General features: G+C 43.3%; 1 protein-coding gene across 2 annotated transcripts in view; it reads right to left on the bottom strand.

Moving 5' to 3' along the window:
* Positions 1-3,460: 3,460 nt before the first annotated feature.
* LOC106605507 (cyclin-dependent kinase 14) overlaps positions 3,461-12,016 on the bottom strand; it is a 198,205-nt gene continuing 189,649 nt past the window's right edge. For both annotated transcript variants that reach the window (XM_045718621.2, XM_045718622.2), the window contains one exon: positions 3,461-3,618. The gene's annotated coding sequence lies outside the window, so the exon portion shown is untranslated. The remainder of the gene's footprint in view (positions 3,619-12,016) is intronic.

Consider the following 12,016-nt stretch of genomic DNA (forward strand, 5'->3'; position numbering starts at 1 on the left):
ATTCCAGGGATAACTAATTTCCGGAAATAGCTAACTATGTAAATACTGATGAATAGGAGGACAAAGGCAACCAATATCCACACTGGCATGACCACACTGGATTGGAGTTGTGGTAGAATTAGTATGAAGTTAGTATGTAATACATGACCTAACAACAGCTGTTTTGCATTGGTAGCTGAACACAGTTTGAAGTATTAATACACTTTATTTATTTCAGGTAAGCCAACAATAAACAACATTTACAGAAGGACATTACATCTTCCATAATAACATTACATACAGGTCGTAACAAATAGGTAATGCAACAGCTATTCTACTATTATATTCTAAGTTTCAGTTTATAAAGTGACCGGTAACACTTCTTCTATGTCCGAAACCACTTGTGACAAATGATGTATTTTCAGAGCATCATACAAAAAAGAAAAAATAGATATGCAAGTGAAGCTTTTTTTTTGTACTGGAAAACACAGATTCAGTGTTGAGTACAGCGGGGGTTGCATGTCTGGTTCCAAAACGCCTTTCCCAACATATGCTGTACATCTACGCAGTTAAGAAACTGACAAGGCCAAAAAATATACTGTATGTGTATATATCCATATATATTTAATACGAATCCTCTCTTTTATGGCGTTAAGGAGACACCCGTGACCCTGTATGTACGGAAACATAGTACAAGCGTCACTATTAAATTTTACACAAGGCGTTTCACCTCCCCTTTTATATACAGCCTAGTAAGACAGTTTATAACAAAGGGTACAAAATGATTAAATATTGACATGTATCTCGAAATATGACTCAGAATGTGCACATTCCGTAGCATGACAAATATAGCAAACAGATTCATCTTAAGCCATTCCCCAATTCAGATTTGAATGGTGCATTTGTAAATGCATTTTATTAAACATCTGGAAGTTAACTTTACAAGCAAGAACCAATGGTAACATTAAAATGATAGTAGGCCCCATTAAAATGTTCATCATTTTGACCACCACAGTGCTCAATGTGCAATTTCACTACTTTTTTCCCCAAGATTTCCCTTCATAGAGAAAATGCTTTTAATTCCCAAAGGAGAAAAAATGAGCTTTCAGGAACTCCACCCACGCAGGCAGGCAGGCAGTCCAAAACATATACAGTATTTTCATGTTTATGTGATATTGCAGGCAGGCGGCAAAGGAAGAAACTCCTGGGACACAAAGGCACAAAATAAAAAGGGGGAAAAAGAAAAGTGATATGCCACACACACAGAAAGCAGGAGAGTAACGTATCAACAATAATTATTCAGCTGCTAATACCTTACTGTATCCCATAAAGCCATGCAAGGCCAAGTAGAGCGAGCTGGGCGATCTATCTCAGCAGAGCTCTCAGGTATTTACCCTCCTCTGTCACGCTGCTTTAGTCACATTAAGACGCCACTCTAGACTCTCCACCCTTCCTCACCGTCTTCACTACCACAACACAGAATCACTTGCCACACCAGGAACGACACTGAAGTTCTATGAAATCACTTCAAGTATTTGTAGTAGTTCTCCTTAAAAAGTCTTACTGGGGTTGGAAACTGGGGTCTGTTGGCCTATATTACGGTTGCCAAGGGAGGGCACTGATATTTCTAGTCTATGCAGGCAAGCGCATGTGATTAAGGACAACACAGGTGCAAAAAGGGACATTTTTAATAAGCTGGAATGTACAGTAGGGCAAGTAGGTTAAAAAAGTGCATTCTCAAAAAGCTAATGACACAAGTCGTCACTATCACTGTGTTTCTCTGTCGTTGCCTCGAGTGCTCTATATCACACCAACCACCACTAGAGATGGTGGGACAATTAAAGCTGTACCATGACATGGACTTGGCCATATGGCGAACTCATGTCAAAGCCTTCTACAAGACTCCTTTCTTTTTAGTGTCTCCTCCTCCTCTTCGTCCTCCCTCGATGATAGACTAGCAGGTGAGGCAGCGGTGGAGAGGGACTGTGTGTGGCCAAGTGTCTACAGTATAATACCTGTGACTGTCTCTCATGTGTTCTCATGTGTGTGTGTGTTAGTGTGTGTGTGTGTGTGTGTGTGTGGAGTGCACACACACGTCTTTCTAATGTTGTCAGCGTGGATTAAGAAAACGAATCTCTCCTGATCGTCAGTGTGTGTCCATGATGTCTTATTCAGAACTCTCCTCTCCCTCCTCTACTTGTGAACAGTACAGGCCCATTCAGATTAGTGGTAGATTTAAAATCAATCCATAAAAAGGAACCCATATTCTCCATGTTACTGGTCATTGCTATATTACCTAGCTCACACGTGACTAATATGAGCAGGTATTTTTATACAAAACAACACCCAGTTGAAAATCGAACACAAAGAGATCTTTGTACCAGCCAATGAAACAAAACTATTTGTTAAATCAACATCACACGATATCATAAAAAGTGCTCCTAATAATTGTATTGACATGATAGCTGAGACAAACAGCCAATGGCGTAATCGTCTAAAAACATTTGTGATGACGTCTGATATACAGTACATTACTGGACGGTGATGGTGTCAAAGGACGTGAAGGAGAAGTGGATAGTCATGGGTCGAAGTAACCAAGAGATCAAAATCCCACTGAGCCTATTGCCATTGTGTTTTACCATCTAGATACAGTGCACAATAGGATGCGGTATAGATAACAGTACCTCATGGCCTACATGGAAGCACCAATGAAAGGGTATTGCCCATGTTTGATGCACACGCAATCACACAGATATAACACACCCACATACACTTGAGACGAACCACAGCGAATTCACCATATAACATGTGACTCTTCACGATGTCATCGATGCTCATTGCTTTGTGTGTATGCATCATCTCCAGCAGAGACTAACGGATTATTATCACCAATATCACTATTACAGGATTACTACCATTTCTCTTATGATTATTATTGATTTGATGTCATTTGACTCTGGCCTGACAGTTACAGAGGAGGAACAGTTCAAAGTTAAAGAGAAACATTACTACTGCTTGTCATTCTCAGTTAAAGTTTGTGTTGTGAGTGTGAGTTAAACTGTCCAGTGGGTGTGTATCTGTGTTTGTGTACGTGTGAGTTTGTGCATGCGTGCGTGAATGCATGCAAGTGCAGCATGTTAGTGAAAGAATTTAAGCTTTCTTGGAGTCCGTGATATATTTTCTAAATATGAGTATACTGTACATACAAATATACATTCTTACATAGGTAGTTAGAAACACAAGCCACAGTATGTATCAATAGTATTGTAAAGTCCCTTGATGATTAAGGGTATTGTAAATGTGTCAACGATATATGAGTATCATAACATTATAAAAGTCAACAAAAATTGCAAATTATAAAACTGAAATTGGTGGTGTCACCCACCAAAATGTATACACTCAGACACACACACACACACACACACACACACACACACACACACACACACACACACACACACACACACACACACACCACACACACACACACACACACACACACACACACACACACACACACACACACACACACGGTTGGAAAGGTAATAAGTTAAAGAAACAGAAGAGGGTATGTGATCCCGGTGGCTCCTCCATCTCAGTGTCTTTGTCCTTCTCTCTTGGACTGACCACAGCAGCAACCTGAAAAACACAGAAACAAACACATGAGTTAATCTGCCAACTGGAAATAAACTAATCACAACTACCTTATTTCTGAACGACCCCTTAGGAGAGAAGTAAAAAGAGAGAGAAAAATAGAGACAGAGAGAGAGAGAGAGATTGAGAGAGAGATAACCCAGTAGACCTGGCTGGCTTGGAGCGCTCCTCTAATCCCCTTCTTTCTTTCTAGTGACCATACTGCAATAATAAATAATGCATGTCTCTCCCTGTGTCCTCTCTGTCTCTCCCCCCTCCCCCCCCTTCTCTCTCTCTCTCACACTCTTTCCCCCCTCTTTCTCTTTCTCTCTCTCGCTCAGCCTTTGGAAGTCCATTCCCAGTGGATGTGAGGTAGTCTATGCCAGGAATCTGAAGTCTTGGATGGACGCCTCCTTTATCTGCTGCTCATACAGCTCTCTGACTCAAAACACATACAGGCGGTGTAGGAATGTGTGTGTGTGTTAGTGTTTGTGTGCGTGTGTGCGTGTGTGTGTGTGTTTGTGTGTGAGAGAGAGAGGGGTAAGAGGGAGAAAGAGAAGTAGCGAGAAGATGAGGTTGACTTCAGGTTGCATTGTGTAAAGCAGAGATAGAGTATGGAGTCTTGTTTAGGTCAAAAAGGACACCGCGAGATGAACAGAGTGGACATAGGACAGAAACAGAGAAAAGGGGAAAAACAGACAAGAGAGAGAAAAGGAGAGAGGATGTGAGGCTGAGAAGTTCAAGGTCACAGAAGCACTCAGTCTCTCTCCTGTCCATCTCTCTCTCTTTCTCTGCCTCAGGGTGAGTTATTGGATGGCAGGTCATGAGGCCCACAGAGGGATCTCTCTCTCCTCCCTCTCTCCTTTTGCTCTCCTCCCTACTGTATCATATACTCTTTAAGTCAACAATGGAATGTGTTGTTTTTGGGGCCTGATTTAGTCCTGTGGGATGAAAAAGTACTAAAGATGAGTGTGTGTAAGTGAGTGTGTGTGTGTGTAGGGGGTTCTGCATGGAACCAGATGGGTAGGATTTGTAGGGTGTGGCCATGTCCAATAGGGCCAGCTGTTGTCTGTCATACAATGGTGAATAGACAGAACCCCCCCCACCCCCCCCACACACAATCACATCATAAGAAGGGAAAGTGCTTAGTGCTGGGTGGTGGGATATTTAACAATGGAGAGAGAGATTGAGAGAGAGAATAAGAAGAGGTGACTACTAAAAAAACCAAACACAAGCTAACCTCTCTCTCTGATCACCCTTCCCCCTCCACTCGCCCGCACCTGCGTTTGTAGCCTGCTCCCCCTTTTCTCCCCACTCCCTCTCCCCCCTCTCCCACCAGATCCCAGTCTCTCTGAGGCCATGTTCAAATATCAGCACAGTTCTCCTCTAGATGTTTATCGGGCAGCCAGTCAGTCTTGCAGTGAGCGGGTCGCTCCCCAGACAATCCCCTCCTCAACACACACACACCTTTAATCCCTTATACCTGCCTGATCAAAAAGCCTGTCACTACCGTGAAGCAGCAGCTCTGGAAATACTAATAACCCCAGATGAACACCTCAGAGAACGGAGACAAACCTCTCAGGTGTTGCAGAATACTAACACACTTCAAATGAGCCTAAGTAGTATATAAACACCATAATAATGTAGACAAAAAACACTGAGGAGTTTTAAAACAGTCAAATACTTCAAATAGGCCTAACTAGCTTATCAATGAGTACATTTACATGCACACTAATCATTTGGTATTAAACTGATTATGGCAGTAGGCAGATTATGCATAAGTCATGTAAACACCTTGCTCTGCTTAGCTTAATCGGCGTAAGGTCAAAATCATAGTAAGCATACGTCGATTAAAACACCTGGTGTTCTGAGCAATCTTTCAAATGATTAGGACATGTAAAAAAAAAGACCTTACTCAGCGTTCCAGCGGTGTATTTGATCTGGGCATATGCTAGCATCAGCCCAGCGAACCTCCCTCTTTAGTACATGAGAAGTGAGTTTAGAACAACTGAATGTATGTGACTTTTCACATACAAACTTTATATGTCCCAACTCAGAATCAAATATGCTTCCCAAAAAGAACATGGTCGCTGTGGTAAAACGTTTATTTTGATTGGTGATTTTCTGCATTTATCAGAGTGCCATCAGGTAGCCTGATTTCAGATGTGTCCATCTAAACAGGATTATTAGGGAAATCGGTCTTCTTGCAAAGCATGTAAATGTTTTAATCAAACTATTATATTAATCTGACGATCCACAATAATCGCATTAGTGTGTGCATATAACCGTACTCAATTACATTTTTACAGGTCTCTTTAACAAACAGGATTTGGTTCTAAATTCTACAGATTATTATCAATCCAAAACACCCCGAATTAACAGGAGTTGTCGACATTGGTAGTCAGGACAGCTTGACTGAGGAAGGTTGACACCCCCTGCCTACCCTCCCTCCAGAGGTCACGCCCTCTGACCCCTAACCCCCACAGCGTCCCGTCATGTCTGATCCCGGGGTAATGAGGTGCGTCAGCCCGCCATTAAACATCACTCACACAACACCCTCAGCTGAGACAGCCCTGATGCTTTAACAAACTGTTTTACGTGCTGGGCTATAAACTGTGTGTGTGGGTGTGTAGGTGTGTGTGTTCGTGAATTGAGGATTTGGAGTGATTTTAATGAAGACAAATCATTTTCCATTTCTTTTAAGCACAGGTTTAATTAAAAACCCCAAAGGTTCCCTACTGGATGTAGACTGGACTTAAAAGTTTCCAGTCATTAGAATGATAGGAATGCTGTGTAATGGCCACTACTGTGTTGGTTGCCATGGCTACTGCAGACTTCACTGGTCTTACATGAGCAGCCGTTTCCAGTGTGCTAGTAACAATAATTAACAATTTAGAATGCCTAAATCATCTAAATCATACACTCTCTGTCTCTCTCTCTCTCTCGTATGCACACACACACACACACACACACACACACACACACACACACACACACACACACACACACACGCACACGCGCACACGCACACACGCACACACACAGTCAAATCCTCCCAGAGTCGTGAGTACCATCGGTGGTTTGCAGATTGTTTTCTCTGCTTTAACGGACTAACAGAAATCTCCCCACCTGTTTGCTTAGTGGAATACCCTTTACATGTACATTTATTTAACAAGACATGGAGCTTGTCTGTGGTGGTTCTTCTGGTAGGGTTCCAGCCATGGTTTATCACTAATAAAAACAGTGTGAATACCAGAGCCACTCAGGCAGGGCAGCCTAATGCTTACCAGTCTACAGTCCTATAGTCTGTCACAGTACTACGCTCCCTTTATTAAAACAGCACTCTACAATTCCATACACCCCTGCCTGCCAGGCTAAACATGACTGGGCCTAATGAAATATGAAAGAGAGAGAGACAGAGAGAGAGAATGAGAGAGAGAGAAACACACACACACACACACACACACACACACACACACACTCACACATACATTTATGTTTATTTAACCTTGTGGGGACACAATTTATTCCCATTTAAAATCCTATATTCCTTAACCTCTAACCCTAGCCCTAAACCTAGCCCTAAACATAACCCTAATTCAATTCTAACCCTAACCAACTAGAAATATACTTTTTCATTGTGGGAACTAACAAAATGTCACCAGTCGGTCAAATTTGTTTTAGTTTACTACTGTTGTGGGGACTTCTGGTTAAACACGTCTACCACGCACACACAATGCACGCTCGCGCATGCCTGCACACACACACACAGGTTTGTAGCAGGGGTTAACGGGTACAGGAAGCAACCACTCCACCTTCAGGCCCCCGGCCGTCACATGACATGCAGATTCCAAAGGGGAATTGGCCGATGACCCACACGCTGGTGGGTATATGGAGAAGTTGTTTCATTCTAGCATTGGCTTAAGACCCTCACACGCTATCTCCCTACCTCAGAACAGACAGAGGCACCATGCATGGGCTAGCTAGCTGACTAGTGAGGATAACACAGCTACGCACAGCTGTCTCTGCTTCTCTCTGGGCAGAAGGGTTAAGTTAACCAGTTCCTGTGTGTGTGGAGGGATGTGTGTTTGTGTGTGTGTGAAGGTGTGAGGCAGTGGAGGTGAGGGGTTCTCTGTTGGTCTCCCCAGGAGAAGAGGGTATATTCTACACATGGATGTGTTTTCTATTTCCTCATGTCCTGGCACCACAACCCCACTGTTGAACGTCTTCCATGTCAGCACTTCAGATACAGCCAGAGTAGCACGTACACACTCTCTCTCTCGTCTCTCAGACACACACTGAGTACATATGCACTGCATACGGTATACACACTAGAGGTCAACCGATTAATCGGAATGGCTGATTAATTAGGGCCGATTTCAAGTTTTCATATTTAACTAGGCAAGTCAGTTAAGAACACATTCTTATTTTCAATGACGGCCTAGGAACGGTGGGTTAACTGCCTTGTTCAGGGGCAGAACGACAGATTTTTACCGTGTCAGCTCAGGGATTCAATATTGCAACCTTATGGTTAACTAGTCCAACGCTCTAACCACCTGCTTTACATTGCACTCCACGAGGAGCCTGCCTGTTACGCGAATGCAGTAAGAAGCCAAGGTAAGTTGCTAGCTAGCATTAAACTTATCTTATAAAAAACAATCAATCAATCATAATCACTAGTTAACTACACATGGTTGATGATATTACTAGTTTATCTAGCCTGTCCTGCGTTGCATATAATCGCTTAGGTACACGTTGCTCCAACCATAAACATCAATGCCTTTCTTAAAATCAATACACAAGTATATATTTTTAAACCTGCATATTTAGTTAATATTGCCTGCTAACATGAATTTATTTTAACTAAGGAAAATGTGTCACTTCTCTTGCAAACAGAGTCAGGGTGTATGCAGCAGTTTGGGCCGCCTGGCTCGTTGCGAACTGTGAAGACTATTTCTTCCTAACAAAGACAGCCGACTTTGCCAAACGGGGGATGATTTAACAAAAGCACATTTGCGAAATAAGCACAATCGTTGCACGTTGCGAACTAATTTGCCATAATTTTACGTAATTATGACATAACATTGAAGGTTTTGCAATGTAACCGGAATATTTAGACTTAGGGATGCCACCCGTTAGATAAAATACGGAACGGTTTGGTATTTCACTGACAGGAAAAACGTTTTGTTTTCGAGATGATAGTTTCCGGATTCGACCATATTAATGACCTAAGGCTCGTATTTCTGTGTGTTATTATGTTATAATTAAGTCTATGATTTGATAGAGCAGTCTGACTGAGCGATGGTAGGCAGCAGCAGGCTCGTAAGCATTCATTCAAACAGCCCTTTCGTGCGTTTGCCAGCAGCCCTTCGCAATGCATTGCGCTGTTTATGACTTCAAGCCTGTCAACTCCCAAGATTAGGCTGGTGTAACCGATGTGAAATGGCTTGCTAGTTAGCCGGGTGCGCGCTAATAGCGTTTCAAACGTCACTCACTCTGAGACTTGGAGTAGTTTTTCCCCTTGCTCTACATGGGTAATGCTGCTTCGAGGGTGGCTGTTGTCGATATGTTCCTGGTTCGAGCCCAGGTAGGAAGGAGGAGAGGGACGGAAGCTATACTGTTACACTGGCAATACTAAAGTGCCTATAAGAACATCCAATAGTCAAATCGTATAGAGAGAAATAGTCCTATAATTCCTATAATAACTACAACCTAAAACTTCTTACCTGGGAATATTGAAGACTCATGTTAAAATGAACCACCAGCTTTCATATGTTCTCATGTTCTGAGCAAGGAACTTAAACGTTAGCTTTTTTACATGGCACATATTGCACTTTTACTTTCTTCTCCAACACTTTGTTTTTGCATTATTTAAACCAAATTGAACATGTTTCATTATTTATTTGAGGCTAAATTGATTTTATTGATGTATTATATTAAGTTAAAATAAGTGTTCATTCAGTATTGTTGTAATTGTCATTATTACAAATAAATAAATAAAGAAATCGTCCGATAAATCGGTATTGGCTTTTTTGGGGTCCTCCAATAATCGGTATCGGCGTTGAAAAATCATAGTTGGTCGACATCTAATACACACACACGCGCATGCGCACGCACGCACGCACGCACGCACACACACACACACACACACGCACACACACACACACACACACACACTATGGAGGAGTCAGTCAGAGCAGAGGCCTTAGCTTTCAGGCAGCACAGGTGCAAGTCATTATACACACATTCCTGGGTGCATTAAGAGTTGTGTCTGTGAGGCGCTGGGAAGCTGGGTGTTTACATAGCAAGTCATCTCTACAGCCTTGTTCTACACTACCCTGGATTTACGACTGCAACTGCTACTCCTAACAGCACCAGCCTCCAAACCACTATTACTGCAACTGCTACTCCTAACAGCACCAGCCTCCAAACCACAATTACTGCAACTGCTACTCCTAACAGCACCAGCCTCCAAACCACTATTACTGCAACTGCTACTCCTAACAGCACCAGCCTCCAAACCACTATTACTGCAACTGCTACTTCTAACAGCACCAGCCTCCAAACCACTATTACTGCAACTGCTACTCCTAACAGCACCAGCCTCCAAACCACTATTACTGCAACTGCTAGTACCACTAATTTCCATTACAGCTACAACGGCCTGGCTGGCTGAGGCCAAATAAAGAGATGAGAAACTGTAGTTCGAAGAAGAAACTACAGACATATTCTATTCTGCTTTACACACATTTTTTGAATATGTCATTTTAAAGTGCACATGAATAAATAGGAGCTGTGGTGTGGGTGAATGATGTCGGACCCCCTTTGACATGACCAGTTTGTATGTCGTGTGTCTGTGTTTGTGTGTCCATTGGATCTTCAACGGAAAGATCAGCCTCTAAAGCACTGCGCTCACTAAAGATGCCGCCAGTGTCAAACTATTTCTGGGGCGAGAGCGGCGAGCGGTTACTTTCTTCTCATCCCATAAATCGCTGTTGGTTTGAGGGGTGTATTTTTTGTCTGAGGACTGGCTGATTTCCCCCTTGTGGGGTTTCTGTCAGTAAGGACATGGAAACACAGCTGAGAAGAAGACAGGAGGAGGAGAGGAAGAGAGGAGGAGAGGAAGACAGGAAGACAGGAGGAGAGGAAGACAGGAGGAGAGGAAGAGGAGGAGAGGAAGACAGGAGGAGGAGAGGAAGATAGGAGGGGAGGAAGAGAGGAGGAGAGAAAGACAGGAGGAGAGAAAGACAGGAGGAGGAGAGGAAGAGTGGAGGAGGATAGGAAAAGAGGAGGAGAGAAAGAGTAGGAGGATAGGAAAAGAGGAGAAGAGGAAGAGAGGAGGAGGAGAGGAAGAGAGTAGGAGGAGAGGAAAAGAGGAGGAGAGGAAGAGAGGAGGAGAGGAGAGGAAGAGAGGAGGAGAGGAAGAGAGGAGGAGAGGAAGAGAGGAGGAGGAGAGGAAGAGTGTAGGAGGAGAGGAAGAGAGAAGGAGAGGAAGAGAGAAGGAGAGGAAGAGAGGAGGAGGAGAGGAAGAGAGGAGGAGAGGAGAGGAGAAGAAGAGGGTGAGAGCTATTGCTTAGGCGCCTGACTGTAGTGTGACAGCGGAGACTGCCACTGTGCTGGTGTGTGTGTGTGTGTGTGTGGTGTGTGTGTGTGTGTGTGTGTGTGTGTGTGTGTGTGTGTATGTGTGTGTGTGTGTGTGTGTGTGGTGTGTGTTTCTCCCTGCTACAGTATCTAACCCTGCTGTAAATCAGTAGACCTCCTGCTGGGAGCGACCCATTCACAGACCAGCCCGATACTATAACACAAAGACCACCATCAACCCCCATTAAAACACACAGCGCCCCCATTCATCTCCAGTCACACCGCCATAACTCTCTCCCTCCATGGACCTAATGGTTTTGTGTGTGTGTGTGTGTGTGTGTGTGTGTGTGTGTGTGTGTGTGTGTGTGTGTGTGTGTGATGGGATGCTCCATAACTCTCCCACCATGGAGAGGAAATGGTTATGTATAAGGCTGTGCTCCACTCGGTCTTCCCCTTCACAGTGTCCTCCCTCCTAGAGGGAAATAACTGCTACATTGTGGACGTCTGACAGGCCTTGTGAGGGGTAAGTGGCTTTTGGAGGATTGTAAAGAGCCAAAGCAAATATCTATTGGAGTTAGAAGAGACTATCCAGTGGTACTACTAATGCCTAGTATAAATAGACCCAGTCAGTCCTCCAGTCCCATGGAGCAGCTCCTCTGGTGTCTGAGTCTGTGATATTTTATTTTATTTATTTATTTCACCTTTATTTAACCAGGTAGGCAAGTTGAGAACAAGATGTCATTTACAATTGCGACCTGGCCAAGATAAAGCAAAGCAGTTTGACACATACAACAACACAGAGTTACACATGGAGTAAAACAAA

The sequence above is a fragment of the Salmo salar genome, chromosome 05 (genome assembly GCF_965601325.2).
Source record: "Salmo salar chromosome 05, fSalSal1, whole genome shotgun sequence".
Classification (NCBI taxonomy): Eukaryota; Metazoa; Chordata; class Actinopteri; order Salmoniformes; family Salmonidae; genus Salmo; species Salmo salar.